At 36.9% G+C, this 27,505-nt stretch overlaps 1 protein-coding gene and 1 pseudogene across 1 annotated transcript in view; one reads left to right on the top strand and one right to left on the bottom strand.

Annotated features, from left to right (window-relative positions):
- CAMKMT (calmodulin-lysine N-methyltransferase) overlaps nt 1-27,505 on the bottom strand; it is a 379,656-nt gene that overhangs the window by 150,459 nt on the left and 201,692 nt on the right. The window lies entirely within an intron of this gene.
- Nucleotides 21,539-22,025, top strand: LOC118630622 (annotated as a pseudogene).

The raw sequence follows: 27,505 nt of genomic DNA, 5'->3' as shown, positions 1-27,505 counted from the left end.
AACAGCAGCAGAGCTGGGCTAAGATTAAGTGTGAAGAGGGCAATATGTACTATGTATACTGAGTATGGATATGAGAAATAATCAATTCTCAACTTTGAGTTCCCCTTAACTAAATTTCACTTTCAATTATGGCTTCTTCAGCCTCAAGAGTTTTAGACTTCCTATCCCACAAATAATTAAGAAAACAATGAATTGGTGGATAGAAGAAGAAGAAGGAAATAAAGTAGAGAACAGAATTACTACCATGAATGTCTTGGGAGAGGGACAGGAAACAGAAAAAGTACACAAAGGCCTTGGAATCTCACTTCCGCACCTTTCATGCTGAAGTCAAATTTATCAGGGACTACGGCACTCAGTTTGGAACTAAGGCAATTTAACACATATTGAAATGAGGGGAAAATACTCATTCACACGCTGGTTAAATAAAATGAGCCACAAATAGCTTGTAAGTCCAGTTTTATCTGTCTCTGGGACCATGGTAGGAACTCCCTATCATAAAATTTGCTAGAGGATCCACAATTACACTCGAGAAAAAGAAAATCTTTTCATATAAGCAGCCTCTGCAACAAAAGCAAAATGAATTTGTAAGCAAAGATCTGAAGTCAAGGATGACAGAGAACCTTCAAAGCTTATAGCTTTAATTCTTCAGAATTTAATTCTTCAGAATCTCATTATAACTATTTTAATATGTATTTAGAGTGCTGAAATTAGTATTTTGGTGAATGTAAAATAATTTAGATGAGCTTGTATAGGCTTGCTTGTGCCCACAAAATCCCCCAACTTTGAATTTAATGGGTTTGAAGATAGAAGGAGTTTCTGAATTTGAGAACTTGGTTGTTTCCCTTCTTGTCACACCTTGTACTATAAAAGATGGTCAGAAATACAAATGTGGAACAAGCACTTTGATTGGTCCTTTATTGGCTCAGTTGCAAATATTTCAGCAGAAAAGTGTTCGTGATAAACAGGAAGATAACTTCTAACCATATATTGTTTTAAGAGTTCAAATTAAAATAAATGTTAAAAAAAAGATTCTATGTATGAATCTATACACTTAGTTTATCCAAATTGTACCTCTAGATCTCCATTTGGAGGTATCTGAGCTCACTAGGTAGACACCATGAGAAAAAGCTCACCCTTCTGAGTTAAAAAAAATTTATGGACAAGAGGTTATCTTTGAAATTAAATGATGGCAGACATGTGCAAGGAATATTGCAGGGATTTGCTCTCTTTATGTATCTTATAATAGATGAATGTGTGGAGATGGCAACTAGACAGAACAATATTGAAATGGGAGTAATAGGAGAATATAGCATCATCACGTTAGAAGCCTTGGAAAAACGTATGGCTTGTTCACCAGAGAAATCGGCTGCTCCACATGTCCCCTCTCCACAGCACCTGTTTTACTACAAAAAAAAAAAAAAAAACAGGTCGTGTACAGTTTCATATTGAACTTTTTTGTTAAATAAACTTTTGTAATACTAAAGCAAAACAAAACAAATTTTACCTCTAGTCTAAGACCTAAATCAAGTCCTACCTCCTTAACAAAACCCCTAGAGAATGTTAACTCAGCCTTTCTCTGAAATTTATTGGTAGTCACTAAATAATTATTTACTGAATATTTACTAGATGTCAAGCAATTAAGCCAGCCTGTCTTCCAAAAAGGGGAAAGAAGCAAGCAATGTGACAACCCTACAAGGTCTTATAATTCCATTTGACTATTTTATAAGCAGTGTTGGTGTTATCTTCCCAATTAGATTATAATTTCCTGAAGAACAAAGCTATTTCTTTCTCTTGTATCTTTCTTAATGCCTAATTCAATATATTCAATAAAATAAGTGCAGCTAGCATCTCAGAAATCTATTCTGAACTAAAATGACTTTGAATTGAAAAAATACAAAGAGAAACTGTGGGAAGAAAAATATTTTAAATAATTAATAAGGGTAATTTCTCCATGTGTATATATAACTTATTTAAAGTGACTCCAATTCTGGAATTTCTCAAGTGAGACCATCCTGCTCCAGATGACTCAGGATTGCTGCCGGATCATTGGCTGCATGAATAATCTCAGTGAGGCCAGCAGAGAAATTGCCCAGCTGAGCTCAACCTGTATGGCTGACCTACAAATCCACAAGTATAGAAAGTGTTTCTTGTTGTTAAGCCACTAAGTTTTGGGTTATTTGGTTACGTGCCAATATCCAGCTGATTCCATTATACTAATAAATATTATTTTCCCCCCAACAGATTGGAAAACAATTTAAAGGTAAAATGATTTTTTTAAAATATGGGTTGACCACATAAGAAAATACTGAACTCTGGTTAATGATGTTTAAGTACTTGAAGGGGGAGGAGTATACTAATGTCTACAACTTAGTTTGAAATACATAAAAATACAAGATGTATTGATAGGTAGAGAGAGGGCTAGTTCAACTGCTTGGTGATAAAGCAAGTATAATAAAATGTTAGTTGTAGAATCTAAGTGGTGAGTGTGTGTGTGTGTTCTCTGCAAAATTATTTCAACATTTTTATAGTTTGTTTTCTTAATAAAAATGTTAGAAAAATAGGTTGGGTTATGTGGTGTATTCACACTGTGGAATATTATGTAGTCATTAAAAGTAATGGAGTAAATGAATATTATCAAAATTGACTGATAAATCTTTAAAAAGAAAAGTGTAAAATAGTATGTGCAGTATAATATTTTTGTAAAACACAAATTAAAAGTACAGATACAGAGAAAAAAGAACCAAAGGACATATGCTAAATTATTATCTTTGGACATGGGATAATGATTTTTTTCTCTGTCAGTCATTGTTCCCTGTTTCTAAACATGTTGTGTTTTTATATCATTAACTAAGTTACCCCTCACTATGGCCCCCACAGAAGACACCTCAGGTTCACCATCAGAGGGGACAGGAACACACCCACTGGCTTTCTGCCCTGTATGCATGTTACCTCCTGCACCACAGCTCCTCTTAGAGAACATGGGATGATGATTTCTAAAGTTCCTTTTAACATTGTGTGTTTTCCAAACTTCCTACTTAATTAGAAAAGATTAAAAAGTAAGAGAATAGGGAAAATGTTTAATAATGAGTTTAAGTCATCTCATTTTTTTTTTTTTAAAAAAGGTGTTCAATGTTTAGAAAAAGAGAAAATGAAATAAAGAGAATGGAGTTGATAGAATAGTAAGAAAGAGTTTGTTTAGCTATATGGAAGTATTTGATACTAAAAGTAATTACATGCTGGAACGAGACCATAACTTTTCCCTTTCTGGAAACATAGTCTCTCTAAGAAAGAAAATTATGCTAGTGATCTCTTAAGATCTCTTCCAGTTGTGTGTTGTTGTTTTTTTTAAGTAATGGCATAGCTGATATTCATATTCAATCAAAGAGTGTCAAAATATAGCCAGATGTTATAATTAATTTAGGCTATGACAGAAACCTGGTAATTAGAATAAGAAAAGAATATCAACAAAGGAGGCCAAGGGACTCTAATCCACAGAGTCAGCTAATGGTCAGCCAAACCCTACACAAATTCCTGCCTGAGTCTATTTAACATTGGGGTAGTTTTAGTATCCACCTGATAGAAAATAAAAAGATATCCCAGAAGTCACCATAAAACTCTACAAAGAAATTTTGAAAATTAATTTTGATACCAAAAAACTTTGGGAATAACAAATCAATATCATCCTACTGCCTATGAAGAGTTGGCTTATGCCTGTGTGTGCATGTGTGTGCGTCTGTGTGTGTTATGTGAACAATAGGATGTAAAACTTGCCCAAGTTCAAGTACCTAAACATGAAAGTTCAAAACACTAAGGGAGAAAAGGTGTCTGTGAAAAATTTGGCCTCGTAATGGTGGTGTGTAGTGAATAGTGAAGCCAGGGACAGAGTACTGTGAGCGGTTTTAAACTCAGTCTGAAAAAAAGGATCAATAACTATTCTCATTTCAATTCAATGATAAATATAAATGTTAGAATGTGGAAATAAGAGCCTTTCTAACAAAAGTTTTCATAGGTTTTTTTTGTGAAAACCTAGGTTAAATAAGCACTTTAAACACTTTCCATGACTACTTCTATTCATAAATTGCAAGGTAAGGTATTTAAAAACCATTAGTTATTCAAAGTCCATTGAGTACCAAATTGTTTTGAAGGAAAAGTCATAAAATTCTCATACTGGAATGAATCTCTTCTTAGCTTCCTTAAAGCAAATATACACACACACACACACACACAAGTTGTTTTTATCGAACTTGCTAAAGTTTCAACTCCACCATTAGCATACACTCTTTCTCAGGAATGCTGTCAGCCTAACGCAAGCTTGGTTTTTACTCTAGACATTTTAGAATCCAGACTGAAAAATAAGACCAAAGACATTTGTGGAACCTAAGCACCAGATTCCCATTTCTGAGATTTTTAATGTGTATTTTTGATATTCTCTTTTTTAAAAAGCCATGAATTCTTTTATTTTAAAAAAATTTATATAGATTGATCTTTAAATTTTAAGAAGTGATTCTGACAAATTACTTTTCATTTTCACAGAAGATAATGGCCCTATTAAACGAAATAATAATAGGGCATGGATTAAATGGGCTCTAAAAGAATATGATATTGATGTATCTACATTTTCCAGCTCACTCATTGAAAGGATTAGCTGTAACCAGTGCAGTAGCTATAAAATGTTGAGAGAGATTTGTTCCTAAGAACTGCCAGATGGTCAGAAGAAAATATCTTACAATAGTGTTATTAGAGCCCTTCAGACAAGGACAGATATAATCTAGCTTTGAAAGCTGTCAGGTATTATGAAGTGTTACTTTCTATTTGTAAATAAACTGTGAGTTTTTGTCACATGTTTGAGAAAGGGAGAATAGTAGAAATTTCTAATGAAGTCCCAAAGTTCCTCATAAGGGAGGCAATTCTAACAAGTTTTAAGTGTTTTTCCATTCCAACTTAAATGTTAAAGCTAATTGTTTAGTAAACAATATTCAAGAAGCCACCTGTGTCAGGATCCACAGAAAATACGGGATTTCACTCTCTAGGTTGCTAACAGATTTATAATTGGTCAAAATTTAAAAGACATGCTAAATGGGTGAGCCCTCCCCAGACAAAATGCATACATTTTTCTTAGGTAATTATGGCTTTTTACCGACATGTGCAATTACTCAATCTAATCATGCAATGCCAGTTAGCAACTTGCAAATATGAGGGTTGGCATATGAACTGAACACCTGTGATAGAATGTAACTCTTCTGAACATAATATTTTGAATACATGACTTTATCTGCTTCTTCTTTTTGTTGTTTTATATCCTCTTACCACCACCTTAACCACCCAGAGCCTTTAACAAGAAAGTTTCTAAGACAAAATCCAAAGACTTCTGATTTTAAGGGTCCCAAGTTTGCTGCCAATTAGGTTCTTCTGAGCTGAAATTTCATTATGGTATATAATTCTCTCCTTTATATCATTATATTTCTATTTTGTGCTAACATTCTAAATAGGTTTTACAGATTAAAAGTGCTGTATGATTAAGTCATACTTGTCAGGCTGTTCAATTAGTGGTTCATTGAAGAGGACAATGCTAATTCCAGCAGGAAGTAATGGAATGTAAAAAAAATGTATATCAAAATGTTGAATAAAGCCTTTCAGCTAATTCCACTAGAAAACTGGACCTTCATTTTTTTCTCCCATATTCTTTCATAATTTATTTTTGTATAACTTGGTTTTTGTGATTCAAAAACTAAGATTTAAAAATGAACAGAAGGTAGGCAGGGGTTCTTAGGATTCGTGGAGAGAATTCAGGAGGTCCATGAACTAAGAAGAAAAAAATATCTGTTATTTTTACTAAACGAACTGAAATTTAGCATTTCCTTCTATTCCAAATGTAGGCTATGAACAATGATATTTTCATGTAACATATAGTTGTTGCAGTTATTTCAGAATGCCACTTAGTAGCTCATTCTCAATGAAAAATTATAATAGTTATTAGAGCTGCAACCAGATCTGATTATTTTATTGTATTAATAAGAAAGCACATATATTATTATATCACAATTGTGTCTCAAATATATTTTGATAACTGTACTTCAATGTAATTGGCTTCTTTTGTATTCCTATAATTTTACTAATACATTTGAAACATTATTTTGAGAAAGGATCCATAAGTATGACAAGATACCAAAAGGGCCATGGCATGAAAAAAGGTTTAAAACCTCTGAGCTAAAGGGATTACAATACACATACTTACACACCTTCTACCACATAATACTATGTTTCTATTTTTATACGAGAACACAAATCAGGATGAACAAAGTGCCCATAAAGTGGCATGCTTCCTATATGAAGTGGTGATTTGACTGGCTGGTGAGTCACTGAAAAGAATTATGGACATTAGATTTTTAAAATAATTCTACATTTAGTCAAACAAATAGATATATGTAGGTAGTGAAAGAAAATCTATTATTCACAAATTAGTATTATCTTCCTAGGATCAGAACTTAGTTACAAAGATAGTTAATTCATCTGTGTGACAGTTGGACCTTTGTGAAAATAGTTACACCACCCTAGCCGGTTTGGCTCTATGGTTAGAGCAATGGCCCACAGACCAAAGGGTTGAGGGTTCAATTTCGGTCAAGGGCACGTACCTGCAGATACCCAGCTCAGGTCGGGGTCACAAAGGAGGCAACCAATCAATGTGTCTCTCTCACATCAATTTTTTTTTTTTTTCTCTCTCTCCCTCCCTCTTTCCCTCCCTTCCACTCTCTCTAAAAATCAATGGAAAAATATAATATCTTCAGGTAAGAATTAACAAAAAAAAAGAAAGAAAATAGTCATACCAGTGCTCATCAAACATATTATAGATAAATCAACCAGTCAGTTAACATGTACTTAAGGAATTGCCACTATTGACACCCCCGGACAGAGAGCTGTTCTCCAGAAGATAAAAATACTCACTTGAGCCCGGCTGGGGTGGCTCAGTGGATTGAGTGTCACCCCATGGACTGAGAGGTCCTGGTTCAATTCCCAGTCAGGGCCTGTGCCCGGGTTTGTGGGCTCAATCCCCAGTAGGGGACATGCAGGAGGTAACTGATCAGTGTATCTCTCTCATATCGATGTCTCTATCTCTCTCCCCCTTCCTCTCTCTTCTAAAAAATCAATGAAAACATATTTTTTAAAAATACTCACTTGAATGCATAATAAACAATCTCTAAGGTGCCCTGGCCAGTGTTGCTCAGTAATTAGAGCACCACCCTTGAACCAAAGGGTCTCAGGTTCAATTCCTAGTCAAGGGCACATACCTGGGTTGCAGGTTCAATCCCGGGGCCCTGGTAAGGGCGCATGAGGGAGGCAACCAATCAATGTGTTTCTTTCACATCGATGTTTTTTTTATTCCTCTCTCTCTCCCCCTCCCTCCTTCCTCTTTAGTCTCTCTTAAAAAATCAGTGGAAAAAATTTCCTCAGGTGAGGATTAACAAAATAAACAAAAAAATCTCTAAGATGACTTTTATCAGGGGAAATTTCACAATTATTGAAAGAGACTTGAATCATTCCAAACATTAATAAGAACCTATTCAGTAACGTGGGATAACTTATTTTCCTTATAAAAAATATAATTTTTCTCTAAAATTTTTGCTTTCACGTCAGATTTAAGCAAATGTTCAATTTTCTATTGGTTATGAATTAGAAAGGAATCTATATGCATGATTCTAATTACCAAGTAAACTTTGGACTGGTCACATCCTGTCAGAATGACCTCCTGCATGATTTTCTGAACTACAGAGTTCCCCAGTTCAGCCATGAAGGGCTGTGATGATCCTAGCACAGTTCAAAGCTGACATTCAGAGGCTGATCACGAATGACCCTGTTGCCTCTTGAGAACTACCACGTTCCTGGTGGCTTGATGACTGGACTGGACTTTAAGAGGTCATATTTTATCAAATCAGTGGTTCCAAAAATGGATGTACCGCAGAATTAGATGGGGACTTTTGTGTAGATTCCTGTTCTTTTCTTTCTTCCGTTTTTTATAAACAGATTTCTGAATTCACCCTCAGCTTGAGATTCACTAGACCCAGCTGGTTTCATAGTTGAATGCTACCAAACACTGAGAAAGAAAATACCAACTCTTCTCAAATCTTTCCAGAAAATTGAAAAGCAAGAATACTATCCAACTCACTCTATGAGGACAACATTAACCTGATACAAAAACCAGACAAAAACATAATGAGAAATCTACAAACCAATACCCTCGCAAACATAGATATTGTGGACCCTAAGAAAGAACATACCTACTAAAAAGGGCTCCTGGTGGGTAACTGGGCTCAAATTAAAACAAAACAAAAACAGAAAACAGAGTCTAGCAGCCATTTCTACACAGGGGCCTCTCGTGCAAACTGTACCTCTGGGAGAAGCCTGCACTGAACTACTTGACTGCAAGGAACTGCCTGCCTGCACTGTTTCTGCCACCTGAGCTGCCCATGTAAAGGAGTTCCTGGAATCCCATTTCAACCAATTGGACTGAGGCTTTTCCCATCCAGTCCTAGCTGTGCAGCTAGCTATATCCCCATCAACACCTTCACCAACCAACCAGAGCTGCTCCATTCTGACCAATCAGGAAAGTGCCTTCTGGATCAATCTAACTTCAAGAATTTGGAGTCTTCATTTGCATGAGGATGGATCAATGTGGGCAGGCAAATGGGGATGGGGACTTCTGTCTAAATATGTCAGCTCTCCTCTGGCTCTGAAAGCATACTTTCCCTTTCTACCAAAGAACCAAAGATGTCTCGCATAAGCAGACCAGTGCAGGCCAGAGCAGATTGGCACAGAACAAAGCAGACCAGAGCAGAGCAAACCAGCACAGGGCAAAGCAGACCCACACAGAACAGAGCAGAGTGGATCATGTAGGAGCAGAGCCTGCGAGGGGCCTGGCCCCAGGGCTGCCTCACAGCCATGCTGTATCACCTTTGAGTTGTTTTGCACTGAATCAATTTTCCTTCTTCACTGCATCCCAAATTGGGGATTCCTGTTGGCATTGAATTGGCACCAATGACCACTGCTTGACAATATCTTTTACTTGTACGATGTTATATCATAACAGAGGTTCTAGTCAGTGCAGTATGGAAAGAAAAAGAAATAAAAGGCATCTAGATGGGAAAGAAATAAGTAAAAGTGTCATTATTAGCAGACAACACGATTGTCTATGTAGAAAATTCTAAGGATTCTACCAAAAAAGGTACTAGAACTAATAAGTGATTTTAATAAGGTTGCAGAACACAAAGTCAACTGAATCTCTACATACTAGCAACAACTATTAAAAATTTAAAATTGATAATAGTATTTAAAAATATAAAAATTATTAGAAATAAATCTGAAAAAAGATATGCAAGACCTATACACTGAAAATCACAAAACATTGCTGAAACGTAAAATTTAAGTTAATAGAAAGATATGCCATGTCCATGGGTTAGAAGACTCAATATTGTTAATGTCTGTTTTCCCCTAACTGATCTATTGATTCAATGCAATGTCGGTCAAAATCCTGGCAGGCAAATGGAAATTGACAAGCTGATTCTAAAATTTATATAGAAATGCAAAAGAACTAGAATAGCCAAAACATTTTTTAAAAAGATCAAAGTTGGAAGACTATTACCTGATTTTAAGACTAGTAGTAATCAAGAGAGAATTGTTTCAGTATAAAGATGAACAAGTGTGCTTTGTGATTTGTAATAAATATATATTTGATGTTCATCCTAGTCCCATTTCTAGCTCAGAGGTCCTAAAACCCTTGGAATTTCCTAAATGGTGGAAGAGAAAGGCGTCTTTTTTGTTATGTTAATGAGGTGCTTTTTTTTTTTTTTAATGCCCCCAGGTCACCCAAGGATAAGGGCTGGTGGCCAAACCAAACCATGTGATTGGAGCATTAGAATTTTCAATCCCACCCCTTAACCTCTAGGAAGGGAAGAGGGGAATGGAGTTTAACTTAATTACCATTAGCAAGTGATTTAATCAATCATGCATATGTAATCATGCATATGTAATGAAGTCTCCATAAAAACCCAAAGTACAAGGTTCTGGGAGCTTCTGGGTTGAGAGTGATGTGCTCAGACAATGTGGAAAGCTCCATGCTATTTCCACATACCTTGACTCCAAATCTCTTCTATCTGGATGTTCATCTGTATACTTTATCTATCCTTTCATAATAAACTATAATCCAGTGGGTAAATGAGTTTCCTGAGAAGTCTGTGAGCCACTAGCAAATTAATTGAAACCAGTGAGGAAATTATGGGAACCTTTGATTTATAACCAGTCGGTCAGAAGCACAAGTAACAACCTGGGGGGGTTAGTTGCATCTGACGTAGAGGGCAGTTTTGTGGAACTGAGCACCTTACCTGTGGAATCTGATGCTATCTCTAGGTAGAAAGTATCAGAATTGATTTGAACTATAGGACATGCAGCTGGTGTCCCAAGCATTCCTTGGTGGTGTGGTGGCAAACACCCTCCTCTCCACACATCATAAAATGTGTCTCACAGCATTGTTTAACAAGTACATTAATGGAACTGAATACATAATCCAGAAATGAACCCACCTATATCAGGACAACTGATTTTTGACATAGGTTCAATGATAAATTCAGTGTTAAAAGGACAGTCTTTGCTGGAACAAACAGATATTCAAGGTAAAATAAGAACATTAATTCATAACTTGTACCATATGCTAAAAAATTACTCAACATGGATCATAGACCCAACTGTAAAACTTAAAACTATAAAACTTCTATATGAACACAGGAGAAAACATGTGTGACCTTGGGTTAGGCAAAGAGTTCCTTGACATGAACAAAAACCATGATCTATGAAGGGAAAAAAAAAAGGATGAATTGGACTTCATCAAAATTTAAAAGTTATGCTCTTTGAAAGACACTGTTAAGAGAATGATAAAGCAAGCTACAGATTGTGAGAAGATATTTGCAGATAACATATCTGCTAAAGGACTTGTACTCAAACTATATAAGAATTCTCAAAACTCCAAAATAAAAGAACCAATGCCCAAATTAAAAAGTAGACAAAAAAATGAACAGACACTTCACCAAAGAAGATACATAGAAGAAAAATCAACACATGAAAAGATGCTCAACATCTTTGGTCATTCGGGATGTTTAAATTAAAACCACAATGAGGTATCGCTACACACCTATTAGAATGTCTAAAATTAAAGAGACTCATTGTATCAAGTCTTGGCAGAATTCTCCTACAACTGCTGCTAGAAGTATAAAGTGGAACTGCCACTTTGAAAATAATTTGGCAGTTGCCCCAAAAGTTAAACATATACCTACCATATTATCCAACTATTCTACTCCTAAGTATTTACCCTTGAGAAATGAGAGCATTTGTCTGTTCAAAAGCTTATATAGCTTATATATAAATGTTCATAACAGCTTTATTTATAATAAGCAAATAATAGATATATATGTCCATAAATGAAATACTACTCAGCAATAAAAAAGAAATAAACTATTGAAATTACATAAACATTACAACAGGATAAAATTCAAAATAAATATGCTGAGTGAAAGAAGTCAGATGAAAAAGAGTATAAACAGTTTGATTCTATTTATATACAATTCTAGAAAATGCAAGTTCATCTCTCATGACAGAAAGCAGATAATGATTGCCTAGAGAGGGATGGAAGAACTACAAAGGGACATGAGAAAATCTGGATAGACAATGAATATGTTCATTATCTTGAGTGTGGCAATAGTTTTATTACCACTGTAATAACCTGGTTACTAACTAACTGGAAAGGAGCAAAGGGGAGGCCAAATAATATAGGCATGCCATTTGTGCAGCTTTGCCAGGAAGCTGCAGTTTAACATTCTCCAGATCTGTTCCCCACAGATGGATGGGAAAAGGGACTGGACAGAGGCAGTTTAGATGCATGCCCAGTAAGGTCTGGGTGACATGGGAAGATGCTTACCTGTCAGTCATACCTGGAAGTGAGTCATTGGCCAGAACAGGCATGGCCACTGCAAGGGCATGAAATCTGAGATACTTAACTCCTAAACAAAGGGAATTCACCCCTTTTACTGCTCTCTTGTTGCTCACGCCCAATTCCTGGCTTGTGAGGCTCTCACACTCCTGTACTTGCTGTGAGCCATGTGGACCCCCCACACAATGGACTGATAGACTGTGATTAGCCTGATGCTACAGGGGACTCAACACCACCATGGGATGGAAACTGGACAATGCCTTTGCTTCTAGCTCTGCTAAAACCCAAGCTGCACATCTTCCAGGACTGGTTTAAGGGTACTGGGACTTTAAAAACCAAGGGACATAATGTCATACAAATGAAAACCACCATATCTCTCCTTCAAGTCTCAGAAAATTCTTTTTCTTGGGATATCGAAAGAATCCCACTCCTACTAGCGATGACAGAGAAAGGCAATCCATGCAATTCTCCGGTAACAAGTGCATTGTTACATACATTATATAAGTAGACAAACCTTATCAAATTACACTTGAAATACATGTAATTTATAGTAGGTCAATTATACTTCAATAATTTAAAATGTTCTGTTTTTAAAAATTCTATCCTAGCAATCCTGACACTGTCAGATTTTGGAGCCACTAGACTAAACCAAAGCCTTCAACACTGATGCCACCTTAGACTGTCTATTCTGTTTTTAAACAGCTTTCAAGAAAAAATATTTCAGAAATTTTTGATAACATGTTTTAATCTTTAATGACCTTGAAAGTAAAAGAGCTCTTCCTTTATATAACCAAACTCTTGCTACACTTAAATTCATTTGTTTTATATTCTCACTTGTGAAAATTAAAACAAAACAATTGCTCCATAAACTTATCATGACAATAGTTGATACTCAATAAATAACTATGAAATTAAATGATACCTCTGTATAAATTTAAAGTGGCTTCTCTTCTTTAGTCTAAATTTTAAAGAAGCATCTATTCATCATCTTATGTATTTAGAATGCTTTTCTCTGGACCACCTAGCTTCCCTGCACTGTAAAATTAGAATAGTTTGAGAGTTGTGGTTACAATTGATTAATTGCAGAGTAATGACTTCTGGGAAGTCATATTCATTTTTGCACATCCTGAAATTATGTGTTGCTTATCAACAAAAGTACCATTGCTCAGCAATACATGGATTTAGTTCCACTAACTCCCAAGTCTTTCTTTGTCATATTTATGGCCAAGCTGTTCCCATCTGTATCTATCTTTGCTACTTCTCACAATCACCACAGCATGTTATTTTGAACTTGGTCCTATTGCCCTTCATAGAGTATGTAATGGTTCATTTTTATAGTTTAAGATCATTTCATTTAAACTATAACAATCTTCCAAAATACTTGTATCAGCACTTTCTTTGGCCGACACATGAGTTTATTTTCAATTATTTATCTATGACACAGATAGAAGCTCAGAATAACTTCAGCTTTAGGATATGCATTTATAGAAAAAGATTCATTGTTGATGCCAAACCCTTACTAACCATTTTCAATTGTGACTTGTCAGTGAACTGAACCCCTTCCTACGGGAATATGGTCTGGACTGAACCACATTTTTTTTTTTTTTTTAATCCTCACCCGAGGACATTTTTTGCACAGATAGAGTGGGAGGGAGAGAGAGGAAGAGAGAGAGAGAGAAACATCGATGTGAAAGGGACACATCGAGTGGCTGCCACCCGCACAACCGACCAGGGCCGGGGACAAAGTGCAACCGAGGTACATGCCCTTAGCGGGAACCAAACCCGGGTCTCTCCGGACCGCAGGTGGATGCTCTAACCGCTGAGCCAAACCGGCCAGGGCTGAACCACATTTTTTGAGTCAGCACTAAAATGTCATATGTGACTGAATCAAAATCCTTTCTGAAGTTCAGATAAATTACATATCCTGCTTCCTAAATGTCTGTATAAACTGTCAATCTCTTAAAGAAGGAAATTAAATGGATCTGTTACAATTGGCTCTTTGCAAAGCCAAGATAGTGACTACTCAGTTCTTCAACCTCTCCTATGTGGTGACTAATTGATTGGTCAATTATTTCATCTAACAAAGAATCTTTAAAGGTATCAAAATTAATCTGACTGGCTTAGAGGAAGTATAATTTGTTCCCCCTTTTAAAAAGCTGGGCACTAAAACTGCTTTGACATAATCTACAAACTTTTTTACTGTTTTTTATCATTGCATTCATATACCCAATTTCCTACTTTAGACCACAAGACCTCCAGAGAAGGAACTCCATCTTGCTTATCTTCTATTGCCTTATTATAGGACTGAATACTATGCTTTATGTACAGCAGATATAAATATTTGTTGACTTGAATTTTTAAAATGTTTTTATTGATTTTTTTAGAGACAGAAGGGAGAGTGAGAAACATTGATGAGAGAGAGAAACATCAATCAGCTGCCTCCTGCATGCCCCCTACCAATCAAGCCAGTGACCCACACATGTGTCATGACCGAGAATTGAAACAGTGACCTTTTGGTGCATGGAATGACACTCAACCAACTGAGTCACACCAGGGCTATTGACTTGAATTTTAATTTTCAAAATTATTGTTGCATTCCACAAGTACCCCGCAATGCACTACATCAGGTAAATTTTAAATTAGTGTCTTACATTTTGGTTCAGCATTCTACTCAGCAACTTATAGAGCATTTAATATTATTCATAAATTATCGGTGAAACAATGTGTCTAAAGGTAGGACTTATCTTTATAACAAATTTTCATTTGGGAACTAAATGATTTCAATGTGGGCCAACATTATTCATATATGGTGAATACAAGGTAATATTCCTGGTCCTCTGGTACATTTATTTCCACAGCTCACAAATAAATATACCCCTACTTTCTTCTCACCCTATGGGCAACAAGTTAAGGAGCAGCAGCATCCAATCTATATAATCTCATTGGATGAGATTATATTTTATAAAACATTCAAGTAAGATATAAATAAACATCACTGAGGAACTTTTAAACAATTATCAGCTTAAAGAACATTTTAGGAACTATAAATACAAATAATAATAGCTCTTTTTATTGAGAATTTATGTGAAAAGCATGTTGCTAAATTCTTTATCATTAGCTCTTTTAATCCTCAAGACAACTCTATGATGTAAAGCAATGTATTTCCATTTTACAGATAAGGAAATTGAGGCTCAAAGTGATTAAAATAACAGGTAAGAATGCTGTCTAATTAGCAGAGGAGGGATTTAAGCCCTTGTCTGTCTTACTGCAGAGCCTAAGTTCTTATTCAGCATACCATACTGTCACTCTGAGGGCCTATTATGTGACAAGCAAGACTCTAGGTACCAAGAGAGAAAGATGAATTAGACACAGCTCAGCCTTCAAGGAGCTTACATTTATAAGGGTTTTGATGTCATTATGCCTCTCTCTATAAAGTGGCATCCTGAAGGGTTCTGTCTGGGATTATGTAAATATGAGTGCACTAGAGATTTCTGCCCAACTCTGGGGAGGCTCTAAAAATTTCCCCATGCAAAGATACTTCTTTAGGGATGGTCAATCTCAGTTATCCTCTATTTAATTTCATATTCTCATTTGCTTTCACCTCTCACTTAACTCAAAATGTCTTCCTTTTTCATATGCATATTTGAGTTTCTAATTAAACAATGCTTTTTGTATAGTCTGAAGAATTGTTGCTCAGAGATCTGAAATTCTTGATTTAAAAAATACAGCAATCTCCAGGACTTCTGGAAGTGAGTTTACCCAAAGATAAGAACAAGGCATTAAGAAAGTGTTAAGGTGTAATAGGCCAACTTTCTTTTCTCCACAAAATTTTCCTTTTCCTACTGTTCTCCTTAGAGCCAATGTTGATTAGGTGAAGGGAAAAGAGTTTCTTTTCCTTTTCCTTATTTCTCTTTGGAACGTTCTACTCCCAGTGACACTTCATGGCATGGTTGACTTAGGACATTCTTAGGCCACCAGCACCTACCACCAGCAGCACCTAGCCCATTCAGAAAGACAGGAATCTGACAGATAAGAAGGTGAATAAGGATAATAATCTGTATTCTTCTTAATTTTACTATGAAATAAAGATTTCTAAATCTTAATCTTGTGACTAACAATTTTTTTCCTATTAATTTTCCAAACTGAAAACCAGGGCTAGATTTTGTTTTTCAGAAATAGGTCTCTTTACGTTCTGTATTTACCCTTCTCAAATGTATTCCTTAATATAAAGATTGGTGAGGCCTTTAAAATTGTTTACGCCAACTTCAGTTGGGGTAGTGTGGGAATCAGAGACAACCAAATGTTGTCTAGGCAGAAATGAGATGGTTCCAGAGCAGAAATTTTATCTGGAAAACATTCCACCTGTTATGTGAAAAGACACAGGGGCACACGGTGCACAGTATTTCGGTCTTTGAGATAGCAGACTTGAAGATGACATGGGACTTACTTTAAAACACTAGAAAATTTATATCAGAGTTTAGCTTGAGGGGTAAAATGAGGAGGGAAGGGGATGATCTGAGGGAGGAGAGAAGATTTTGTTGGGCTTTGAAGATCAGAAAGGTAGGGACTTAAAATCATTGGCCAAAGGGACCCACTGTAGGTGTTGGCAAAAGAGAGCAGAGGGAAAGCTATGGGCTCTGAAATCAGAAAGAACTAGGCACCAGTTCTAGTTCTACTACTGTTGGGAGCCTTAGCTTTGGTAGACTGTAAAATGAGGTCAATGAGACTTCAGGGTATTAAATAAAATAACGTATGAAAGTGTCTGATGGAGTGTCCTCAATAGGGGCCAGAGATGTCAGATTTATCTAGCAGCAGTAGAAAAAAATGAGGGTAGTGATTGATGAAAAAGAAAAACCAAACTGGGAAATTGGTACAGAAATGAAAGTTAAGATGATGTGGTAATGAGAAGCGCAAGAACCAAATCTAAGAGACCTAGCAAACTTCATGAAAAATTAGACAAAGAAGATAGGAAAGAAAAGTCAAGATAATTCCAAGATTTCTGACTAAGGCACTGGAAGAATGGAGATGAAAATAGAGTCGGATACCAGGCTGAGTAAAAGAAGCCAGACACAAAGAGTTTATACTATACAGGGAAGGGCAAAAGTAGGTTTATAGTACGTGAAACACGAAGTTAATAAATTTATTGTAATAATCATAACCTGCATGTCTTTCTATACGGACACCTGTAAACCTACTTTTGCCCACCCCTGTATGGTGTCATTTCTCTAAAACTCGAGGAAAAACAAATGTAGGGGACTAAGGAAAGTCATAGGCTGTACTCTGGGGAAGAGCACCAAGTTACCATTTTTGGGTGATCCTCTATCTTGATTGAAGTGATTATATTGGCATATATATAAACACATATACAAACACACACACTCATACATACATATATATATACTTATATATGTATACATTTACATATAACATATCTATACACTTATTTATACAAATATATACTTAGATATACACTTACATATGAGTATATATATACACTTAACCAAACTTACCAAATATAGACTTACAAAGTGTATATTTTTTAAAAGTTCAATAGAGTTTTAAAGGCTGATTTTTAAAGGTCCCTGTACTAGAGAAGCATAGATTGCCTATTGGGAAAACCCTAATGTGCTGGATTTTGTTTAGGCATACAGTATTAAAGTGAAAAATGGCATTAAACAATTAAGTAGGTATTTAGTTTCTTAATGTCTGTTTCTTCTCGTTTCCATTGCAAGCATTGACAACAGGGACTGTGTGTGTCTTTTCACTCACTGCTGTATCTGATCTCCCACCATGTCTCATACTATCGTAGGCACTCAATAAATACTTGTTGACTGAATGTCCAGTCCATTCTAATAGATAGTTAAGTTCCTTCTATATATAAAGCATAGTATTAAGCAATGAAGGACTATTAAAACAGGTCAGACACGAAGAGCTAACCGTATAATAGGATCACTATACGAATAATGACTATATACGTATTACATGTGTTTTAGTTTTGGAGGGGAAAGTATAAAAAAGATAACTATTTCCTCTTAAATACTACTTTGGTACTAGTGTGTATCTCAGCAGTCACAGATAAATGAAAGGAATCGGCACACAAATTAAGGCTTCTCTTGAAAGGCTTGAAATTCCAGAAACTGGGAATTACTGTTTAGCTACTTGCCTAGATTAGGTATGACTAACAAGTACTCAAACAGCTGTTTTCTTTGGTGCTCACGGAGATATAAATGCCAAATATCTCAACTCTGGCCACCTCTGCATATCACTTTCACATACTTCACCCATTAGCTCCTGCAGTATTTTAGGTAAGAGAGCTGTCATTTGGTCTCTTAAAACAAAAAATATAAAAAATAGTTTTCAAGGAGGAAAAAAAAAGCATTGCCTGATCATGATTCAACAATGGCAAATTTAAACCAGAGAAGAATGTGTTACCCAGGACTTGCTTATAGAACTACTTGCTGTGAGTATGCCTTTAAAATATAATGTGCAGGTAACCACTAACCTTTGTAATACAATGGTAGCTGAGAGAAAGAAAGAATGAGACAGCTTACTAGGCACAACGGAGAGCATTTAGAGATGTAGAACTGTGGGTAAATGTCCCTTCATCTAGATTATTATTTGGAGATTCAGACTGCAGTTCCACAATGTTAACATTTTTATGGCATTGCACTGTTAGTAAACCCTTTTTAGGTCCTTTTCTGAGAGAAAGGGTAAATATGCCATTGTGAACACTGTGAGGTTTTTTAAAAATATATGTTTGGGTGACTTTAATGTCAAAATAGGCTTCTACATAGTATCAGAGTAATAATAGCACATAACAAATTCGACTTATATTCAGAGGAAAAGATTTAATTCCTAGCTCTGAGGCTCACTGGCCATGTGATTTTAGCCCATTTGCTGAGCTTAATCTAGACCTTGGTGTTCCCATTGGTAAAACAAGAATATTAACTGACTTATCACAACCCTAGGACACGATAAAGTGCTATAAGGTCTCATTATTAAGGTCTCATTATTACCACCAGCTAGGTACACATTAGCTCTTTATCACTATATTCATATGGAGAGACAAATACAGAAAAGGTAAAGTCTTTGAAATGTCTCTTTTTAATCTCATCTGAAACATGCTTGTACTGCCTAGTTTTTGGACTAGCTATATTCTAACATTTGTGTAGTCAACCACAACCACAGCTAGCAGGATGGCATTTATCTTGTGTTATAATACAGAGTGCTCGGTCGTAAAGTAGGGTCACTGAAATGAGTAATAATCCCACCAGCGTCTAAGGTATAACCAGCAGGGTCCCGGTTAACAGGCAAGCAGCCGATAATTTGCCCAACAACACTGAATTTCATCTGCCTACAGCCTCTATCTACTGATTATACAATCAATACACCTCAGATGAGAAGAGCTAACAACTGACCGGGGCAGATCAATGCTAGCAAATAAGCGCTTCATGACAAAAAGTTTGATAATTACCATTCTGAAGCTGTGTAAATGTTGTTTCTATTGTAACGACATTCATGATGATACTGCTATGATTGCACTGTTATTATAGGTTTAATGTTAGGCAATCAAGCTACAGTGGTCTAGATATCAACAAACAGCATCAAAAGAAAACATCAAATTGTCCCTATTCTTTTGACACTGTAGCTGAAAAATTTTTCTATGTTAGTGGCCCTAAATGAACAATAATAAGTGACAATTTAGTGAAAAACACTATTTTCACATCTTACAAAAGTCATGCAATATAGATTGATACAAGTATGATTATTTCTAGGACCACTTGAACCAGGGGATTAAAATAAATTCAGTCCTGTGACCATGGTTTTCTTTCTTTCCCTTTTTACATACATCATTTAAAGAGGATTTATGTAAATTTTCCCCATACTCATAATTTTTCAAGCATTAGTGCAGTCATAGTATAGAGCACCTTGGCTTGATTTAATTATTACCGTTTCTAATACAGCACACTTTATTTTATTTTATTTTTGAGCCCTGATTGCTAGTTCATTCTCAATCATTAACATTTAGAAGAACTAGTCATTACTGGTTTTCAATAGCTGCTTGGGTTCCTATAAGCACTTAGAGTCTTAAAACACAGAAATGGAAAACAGACATTTCAAAGGTGGAACAAATCATGACTCCTAGAGGTAGGGTTCAAGAAGCCCTGGGTATGTGGGCACTGAAGCACACAAATTCTTAACTTTTCCATTTGCTTTTTAAAAACCACAAGGAATTGGGTCTAAAAAAAAAACTAGGACACCTCATTTCTGTAATGTGCTTGCTCATATAGAAAAGTGGGAACCGATTCCAAAATGAAAGGCTTTTCAAAAGAATGGCAGTCACTTTGGGCCATAATAATCGTTTCTACAAGGGTATGTCTGACTTTCGATTTGTGCGACACACAGTTTTAATTGTCACGTTCATAAAAACATCCCCCAGCTGCACCAAGACAGCAATAAAGTTACCTGTCTAAAACTTGGTCCTCCACATCCCTGAGTGGCCAAATCTCTCACTGTCTGGGGTAAATCAGCCGCCTTTCCATGCAGATAAGAGATAGAGAGGGCAGGAGGGGAGCATTGCTAAAGAGTTTGTCAATAGTCAGGAGAGAAAGGGCAAACCAAAAACCTTTTGTGGGCAGCAGTGCGAGCAAGATTTTCAGCATGCTCAGGGGTTGCTGTTAAATGTCTTTTTCAGCTGCATTCTCTTTCTTTCCATGCAGCTTCTACCTCGAAATAGAGTCAAAGAATGTGATGTATATTAAAATGCTTTGATGGGGTTCATTTTTATTCAGGGACAATTTTGCTGACTGACAGGTAAGCGTTTGGTGCTGAAATTGGACCTGTACAAGAGCTTTGCATTTCATTTGCTCCATTACACCAGTGCATGAATTACTGGGCTTCCACGTTGGCATCTTTCCATTACTTTCAAATATCTGACATGAGCAAAATGACTCATCTGACATTTCATGTAACAAATTTGTTCCAAAAAGAACAGAGCATTATTACATTATTTTATATACATGGGTACCACAACCTTCCACCCTAATCTGACCAGAAATTGTAAGTGTATAAATAGTAGTTGATATCAGTTTAAGAAAACACACTGCCGGTGACAGCTGTAAAATATCACGGCAAGAAATACGTCTGCTATTTCGTATTACCCACTGCCACTTCAACCGACTTCCTGAAATGTTAGCAAACTTTAGCCAAAAATGTAGCTTTGTATTTTGGTTTCACTTCCCCCACTGAGTCAAGTTTGAGGCATTATTTATTCCAATGCACCAGTACTTCAATTCGTTCACTTTTTAATCAGTTGCTTTAATATGTATTTATTTTCAAAAAGCAGCAGGACTGTCCCTGGCCACTGTGGTGATGCAGCCCAGATCGTTGCCATGGAGATGGGCTGTGCACATGGAGTGGTCTATCAGCTCCCGGCCAACCCTACTTCTCCACTAGGACTGCTATGGGCCCCGTGTGATCGTGGGACCGGTAACTGGTTTTCCATGGACACAACCTAGCAGAAAGATGCAGTCTTTATGTCTCACTGGCCGCTGATTCACCGGCCTGATGACAACATCTCCAGGTACCTTCCCAATTCAGTTCCGACAGCCCTTGGACAGTGGCCTCTCACAGATGACTACAATCATAAACATCTCGGAGGCGGTGAATACCTTATATGAGGACATCCAGTACGTATAGGTGCCTGTGGCTGACACACCCATGTCACGTCTCTGACTTCTTTGGCCCCATTGCTGACCACATCCACAGTGTGGAGATGAAGCAGGGCGCATACTGTTCCACTGCTGTGGGTGTACACGGCTCAGCTGCCCTCTGCCTCACTTACCTCTGAAGTACTGCACCATGTACCTGCTGGACACCCACACATGGACCAAGTCAAGCCAGCCCATCAGCCTGCCCAACAAGGGCTTTTCGGAGCAGCTCATCCACTATGAGTTTCACTACTTGGCAAGAAAACCATGCACACAGTCAACTCCCTATGGTAGTGAACCCCGACATCTACCAGAGGGAGGTCCATTTAATAATTCCACTGTGAGCCATGCCACCAGTCCCTGCAGGGGGGTCAGGGGTGCAGATCTGCCCTTGATTCTATGTTAAGATCTGAACTTAACATTCTACTTTTGTGATACAGAAAAAAACTATATGATGCCTTTTATCAGAGCAGGAAAAAAGAAAGAGTGCTGTAGCTTTTAATCTTGTAATCCATATCCTTAAAGATTAAACTCACTAAATGTAAAAAAAAAAAAAGTGTTCACCTTCCTTGCAGAAACATATCCCCTAAAACAGTACAGGTAACTAACAAAGTCAAGGAGTTCAGAGGCCTGCATCGAACAGTTATTCAGAATTGTAATGCTACTGTTTGGTGACTAGTCAGAATTAGAATTATTTGGTCTTCAAATCCTTCTAACTCTCAATTTCCCTTTGAATGCTTTTTTTTTTTAAGAAGCAATTATTTATACAGATCATGACTCATAACCTTAAGATATCTTCTCATTCCAAACCTAACATTACACCCAATTACCCAATTTGCTTTGTAGAACTAGGAAGGTGTTTCAATTCTTTGCTAAAGGCCAGTGTTGTTCTAGAGAGCCTTGCTCCAGGTAGATTAGGGAAGAAAAATTCCTCAGCTTTATGACTCAGCCAGGAGTTTTCCCACCTCTTCACTTAAAAATACCTCAGTGACACGTTACAACCTGCCATGTAAAGCTGAAGATCACAGATCTACACTCAAGGAAGAGTTTTTCTAGGTGACAGTATAATATTTCATGAAGTAGCAGCATAATTATGTGACAGCAAAATTTAAAATATCATATTCACTGTTAGTATGAATACATTAAACTAATACCGTATTGTTTCCATATGAAATTATTAACTTCACTATTACACAATAGTATTTTAATAAATGGTCTCACAAATGTTAAGCACTTTATATTATTGTATATCCTTAACAATGTTAATATATTTTCAAATATTATTCATGTACTGGATTTATATAAAGCTATAATAAAAATGGGGCTTTCAAAAAGTTTTGTTACTGTTGTTATTAGAACTCCTCTGTATTTAAAAAGCATCTGGGAATTCATGGCATTTCCCCGGTACAATCAGCATCAAAGTGATTTGCCTGCTCTGGGGGATCATTTCACCAAAATGCTTACAGAAGATATTTCATACTTGAATATACCTTGGAAGAAATGGTATTAATAAAAGGCCCAAGAAAGCACATCTTTTATAAATAAACTCCTTGGAAACAGGTCCAGCATTGAACATCAGCATTCTTTCTACAGAAACTGAACGAACGAATGTTCTTTGCAATATTTTTTTTTGGTTCTGATGACTATTGGAGATGTGGAGCTATTTAAGTGTTAGTGATTATCTTTTATTTTTATCCTTAACCTAGGACATTTTTTCATTTTTTGTTCAGACAGAGCAGGAGGGAGAGAGAGAGAGAGAGAGAGAAACATCAACATGAAAGGGACACATCGAGTGGCCGCCACCCACGTGATCCAACCAGGGCCGGGGACAAACTGCATCCAAGGTACATGCCCTTAGCGGGAACCGAACCCGGGTCTCTCTGGACCGCAGGCCAACACTCTAACTGCTGAGCCAAACTGGCCAGGGCCAGTGATTATCTTTTGAGTTGCATTTTTAAAATTGTCCAAGTGAGGCTATTTCTAAATAAGTCATAAGCACTCTCTAGTTTCATCAGTGCACTATTATTCTTCACTCCCTTCTCTTTCTAATTCTAACATGCTGCTCCTCAGACATGGGTAATCTTACCAACCACAATCTCCTCACCTGTTCCTAGAGTTATTGAATACTATCAGTGTAAGTCACAAAATCACATTAACTTTGATTAGTGATCACATGTATGCTGGACCCTCATGAAATCCAACAAGTTTTCTATTTTTCACACAATAAATTTCCTCCACCATTCAAACTTGCCTCTGACCCTTCATTTTCTTTTTTTTTTTTCTTTTTTTTTTTATTGATTAATTTTTGTTACAGATGATTCTCCTTTTTTCCTCCACTGATTCCCCCCTCCCTCGCCCCTCCCTGCCCCTTCCCCAGATTGTTGTCCATGTCCACTATTCATGCATACATGCGTATAAGTTCTGTGGTTCATCCCTCCCCCACCTCCCCACTCCTTAGGGGATTGTCAGTCTGTACCCCGCTTCCGCGTCTCTGGGACTACCCCATTCCTCAAACAGTTATGTTCATTATATTTCACAAATCAGTGAGATCATATGATATTTGTCTTTCTCTGTTTGCTTGTTTCACTTAGGATGATACTTTCCAGGTCCCTCCATGTAGTCTCAAAGGATAAGAGATCTTTCTTTCTTACCGCTGCATAGTACTCCATTGTGTATCTGTACCACAGCTTTTTGATCCATTCGTCTACTGATGGGCACTTGGGCTGTTTCCAGATCTTAGCGATTGTAAATAGTGCTGCTACAAAGATGGGGGTACATATATTCTTTCTGATTGGTGTTTTATGCTTCTTAGGGTATATTCCTAGAAGTGGGATCACTGGGTCAAATGGAAGATCAATTTTTAATTTTTTGAGGTGAAACCATATTGTTTTCCATAGTGGCTGCACCAGTCTGCATTCCCACCAGCAGTGTACTAGAGTCCCCTTTTCTCCACACCCTCGCCAACACTTGTTGTTTGATGATTTGTTGATGGCGGCCATTCTGACAAGTGTGAGGTGATACCTCACTGTTGTTTTGATTTGCACCTCTCTGATGATTAGTGATGATGAGCATTTCTTCATAGGTCTCTTAGTCATTTGTATGTCCTGTTTGGAGAGGTGTCTATTTAGTTCCTCTGCCCATTTTTTAATTGGATTCTTTGTCTTCCTTTTGTGGAGTTGTATGAGCACTCTATATGTATTGGAAATTAACCCCTTATCTGATATATCATTGGCAATTATGCTCTCCCATACAGTGGGTAGCCTTTCCGTTTTTTTTTTTTTTTTTAATCCTCACCTGAGGACACTTTTCCATTTTTTGCACAGATAGAGTGGGAGGGAGAGAGAGGAAGGAAGAGAGAGAGAGAAACATCGACGTGAAGGGACACATCGAGTGGCTGCCACCCGCACGACCAACCAGGGCCGGGGACAAACTGCAACCGAAGTACGTGCCCTTAGCGGGAACCGAACCCGGGTCTCTCGGGACCGCAGGCCGACGCTCTAACCGCTGAGCCAAACTGGCCAGGGCATCCGTTTTGATGATTGTATCTTTCGCTGTGCAGAAACTTTGGAGTTTGATGTAGTCCCATGTGTTCATTTTCTCCTTTGTTTCTATTGCCTTAGGTGATGTGTCAGTAAAAATTCTGCTGTGTATGATGTCTGAGATTTTGTTGCCCACAGTCTCCTCTAGGATTTTTATGGATTCATGAGTTACATTTAAGTCTTTTATCCATTTTGAGTTTATTTTGGTGTAGGGTGTAAGTTGATGGTCTAGTTTCATTTTTTGGCAAGTAGCTGTCCAATTTTCCCAGCACCATTTATTAAAGAGGCTGTCCTTACTCCACTGTATGCTCTTGCCACCTTTGTCAAATATTAATTGAGCATATTGCCTTGGGTCCATTTCTGGGTTCTCTGTTCTGTTCCACTGGTCTATATACCTGTTCTTGTGCCAGTACCAGGCTGTTTTGATTATAGTGGCTTTGTAGTATAACCTGAAATCTGGTATTGTGATCCCTCCAACTTTGTTCTTCCTTTTCAAGATTGCTGTGGCTATTCGAGGCCTTTTTTGGTTCCATATGAACTTTTGAAGTAATTGTTCTAATTCTGTGAAGTATGCCGTTGGTATTTTGATGGGGATTGCGTTGAATCTATATATTGCTTTGGGTAATATGGACATTTTAATGATGTTAATTCTCCCAATCCATGAACAGGGTATGTGCTTCCACTTTTTTATATCTTGCTCTATTTCTTTTTTCAATGACCTGTAGTTTTCTGCGAATAGGTCCTTTATTTCTTTGGTTAAGTATATTCCTAGGTATCTTAATTTTTTTGCCGCAATGGTAAATGGGATTGTTTGCTTAGTTTCTCTTTCTGTGAGTTCATCATTGTTGTATAAGAATGCCATCGATTTCTTGACGTTAATTTTGTATCCTGCTATTTTGCCAAATTCATTTATTAAGTCTACTAAGCTTTTGGTGGAGTCTTTGGGGTTTTCTATGTACAGTATCATGTCACCTGCAAATAATGACAGTTTCACTTCCTCCTTTCCAATTTGGATCCCTTTTATTTTTTCTTCCTGTCTGATTGCTGTGGCTAAGACTTCCAGTACAATGTTAAATAGGAGTGGCGAAAGTGGGCATCCTTGCCTTGTTCCTGTTCTTAAGGGAAATGCTTTTAGTGTTTGCCCATTGAGTATGATGTTGGCTGTAGGTCTTTCATATATGGCTTTTATTATGTCTAGATATGATCCCTCTATTCCCACACTGCTGAGCGTTTTTATCAGAAATGGATGCTGGATTTTGTCGAAGGCTTTCTCAGCATCTATTGATATGATCATGTGGTTTTTATTCTTCATTTTATTTATGTGGTGTATCACATTTATGGATTTGCGAATATTGTACCAGCCTTGCATCCCTGGGATGAATCCCACTTGGTCATGGTGGATAATTTTTCTGGTGTATTGCTGGATTCGATTTGCTAGTATTTTGTTCAGGATTTTGGCATCTATGTTCATCAGGGATATTGGCCTGTAGTTTTCTTTCTTTGTTGTGTCTTTTTCTGGTTTTGGAATTAGAATTATGCTGGTTCATAAAACAAGTTTGGAAGTCTTCCTTCTTCTTGAATTTTTCGAAATAGTTTGAGGAGAATGGGTATTAGTTCTTCTTTGAATGTTCGGTAAAACTCCCCCGTGAAGCCATCCGGGCCTGCGCTTTTGTTTGCTGGAAGAGTCTTGATTACATCTTCAATTTCTTCTGTTGTTATTGTTCTGTTCAAGTTTTCAATCTCTTCCTGATCCAGTTTTGGGAGACTAAGTGTTTCTAGAAATTTGTCCATTTCGCTTAGATTGTCAAATTTGTTGCCATATAATTGTTCATAGTAGTTGTTAACGATCTTTTGTATTTCTGTGATGTCAGTTGTTATCTCTCCTCTTTCATTTCTGATTTTGTGTATTTGGGTTCTCTCTCTCTTTGTTTCTTGGTGAGTCTAGCTAAGGGTTCATCAATCTTGTTTATCTTTTCGAAAAACCAGCTCTTTGTTTTATTGATCCTCTGAATTGTTTTTTTGGTCTCTATGTCGTTTATTTCTGCTCTGATCCTTACTATTTCCTTTCTTCTACTTGCCCTGGGGTTTTCTTTTTGTTTACTCTCTAGTTCTTTAAGTTGTGAGGTTAGGTAGTCTATTAGAGATTTTTCTTGTTTTTTGAGGTAGGCCTGTAGTGCTATGAACTTCCCTCTCAGAACTGCTTTTGCTGCATCCCATAGATTTTGTATTGTTGTGTCCTCATTTTCACTGGTTTCCAGGAAGTTTTTGATTTCTTCCCTGATCTC

This window comes from Molossus molossus, unplaced genomic scaffold, assembly GCF_014108415.1.
Source record: "Molossus molossus isolate mMolMol1 unplaced genomic scaffold, mMolMol1.p scaffold_m16_p_15, whole genome shotgun sequence".
NCBI classification, from domain to species: Eukaryota; Metazoa; Chordata; class Mammalia; order Chiroptera; family Molossidae; genus Molossus; species Molossus molossus.
This window is presented reverse-complemented; position numbering and strand designations above follow the sequence as displayed.